The sequence below is a fragment of the Cebus imitator genome, unplaced genomic scaffold (genome assembly GCF_001604975.1).
Source record: "Cebus imitator isolate Cc_AM_T3 unplaced genomic scaffold, Cebus_imitator-1.0 Scaffold287, whole genome shotgun sequence".
NCBI classification, from domain to species: domain Eukaryota; kingdom Metazoa; phylum Chordata; class Mammalia; order Primates; family Cebidae; genus Cebus; species Cebus imitator.
In genome coordinates, this window is record NW_016107602.1 from 723,672 (window position 1) to 725,952 (window position 2,281).

A 2,281-nucleotide genomic window follows, 5' to 3' on the forward strand; every position below is an offset into this window, starting at 1 on the left:
TTTCATTAAAAATATCACAAGTTATTTAGCTTGTTTCTGTTGTTGCTATTTATTTATTTGTTGAGACAGGGTCTGGTTTTCTTGTTCAGGTTGGAGTATAGTGGCATGATCACAGCTCACTGCAGCCTGAATCTACCACACTCAAGCGATTGTCCCACTTCAGCCTCCTCAGTAGCTGGGATTGTGGGCATGCATCACCACTGCAGGCTAATTTTAAAATTTTTTCGTAGAGACAAGGCCTTGCTGTGTTGCCTAGGCTGGTATTGAACTCCTGAGTTCAAGGGATCCTCCTGCCTCAGCCTCCCAAAATGCTGAGGTTGCAGGCGTGAACTGTGTCACCTGGGTGTCCTTGCTTGAGTCTGTCTTATCTGATAGAAGAATAGCTACTCCTGCTTGCGTTTGTTTTTCATTTGCATGGAATACCTTTATCCACTCTTTTATTTTGAGTTTATATGAATCTTTACGTGTTATACAAGTCCTTTGAAGACAGCAGATATTTGTTTGCAATTTTTAAACCCATTCTGCCAATCTGTATCTTTTAAGTGAATCATTTAGGCTATTTACGTTCAACATTAATATTGAGATTTGAGGCTGGGTGTGCTGGTGGCTCACACCTGTAATCCTAGCACTTTGGGAGGCTGAGGTGGGTAAATTGCTTGAGCCCAGGAATTTGAGACCAGTCTGGGCAACGTGGCAAAACCCTATAAAAAAAATAAACACACACACAAAATTAGCTGGATGTGATGGTGTGCACCTATAGTTCCAGCTACTCAGGAGGCTGAGGTAGGAAGATCACTTGAGCCCAGGAGGTGGAGGTTACAGTGAGCTGAGATTGTACTACCGCACTCCAGTCTGGGTGACAGAGAAAGACTCTGTCTCAAAAAAAATGAATAAATAAAAATAAAAAGAATAAAAAATAAAAGGCTGAGCATGCTGGCTCACGCCTGTAATCCCAACACTTTGGGAGGTAGAGATGGGAAGATCACAAGGTCAAGAGATCGAGACCATCCTGGCCAACATGGTGAAACCCTGTGTCTACCAAAAATACAAAAATTAGCTGGGTGTGGTGGGAGACGCCTGTAATCCCAGCTACTCAGGAGGCTGACGTAGAGAATTACTTGAACAAGGGAGACAGAGGTTGCTGTGAGCCGAGATTGTGCCAATGCACTCCAACCTGGTGACAGAGTGAGACTCCATCTCAAAAAAAAAAATTGAGATGTGAGGTACTGTTCCAGCCATCATGTTATTTGTTACCTAGATACTTTATTTTATTCATTGTGTTATTGTTTTATATGCCCCATGAGTTTTATGCCATCAAGAGGTTCTACTCTAGTGCATATCAACCTTTTGTTTCAGGATTTAGAACTCCTTTTAGCATTTCTTATTGGGCTGGTTTGGTGATGACAAATTCCCTAAATATTTGTTTGTCTGGAAATGATTTTATTTTTTCTTTATTTATGAAACTTAGTTTTGCTACATACAAAATTCTTGGCTAGGTTGGGCATGGTGGCTCATGCTTGTAATCCTAGCACTTTGCAGGGCCAAGATGGGCAGATGGGTTGAGTTCAGGAGTTTGAGACAAGCCTGGGCAACATGGCGAAGCCCCATCTGTACAAAAATACAAAAATTAGCCAGGCGCGGTGACATGTGTCTGTAGTCTTAGTTACTCAGGAGGGTGAGGTAGGAGGATTACTTGAGTTGGGGGGAGGTTAAGGCTGCAGTGAGCCATGATCATGTCATTGCACTCCAGCCTGGGCAACAGAGTGAGACTCTGTCTTAAAAAGGAAATTCTTGCCTGGCTCAGTGACTCACAACTTTAATCTCAGCACTTTGGGAGGCTGAGGTGGGTGGTTCATGAGGTCAGGAGTTTGAGACCAGTCTGGCCAACATAGTGGCGTGTCTCTACTAAAAATACAAAAACTTAGCCGGGTGCTGTGGTGTGCGCCTGGAATCACAGCTAAATGGGAGGCTGAGGCAGGAGGATTGCATGAACCCGGGCGGCAGGGGTTGCAGTGAGCTGAGGTTGTGCCATTCATTGCACTCCAGCCCTGGCGACAGTGAAAGATTCCACCTCAAAAAAAAAAAAAAATTTTGATTTGCTACTATTTTTTTTTTTTTTGAGACAGAGTTTCACTCATGTTACCCAGGCTGGAGTGCAATGGCACAATCTCGGCTCACCGCAACCACAACCTCCACCTCCTGGGTTCAGGCAATTCTCCTGCCTCAGCCTCCTGAGTAGCTGGGACTACAGGCACGCACCACCATGCCCAGCTAATGTTTT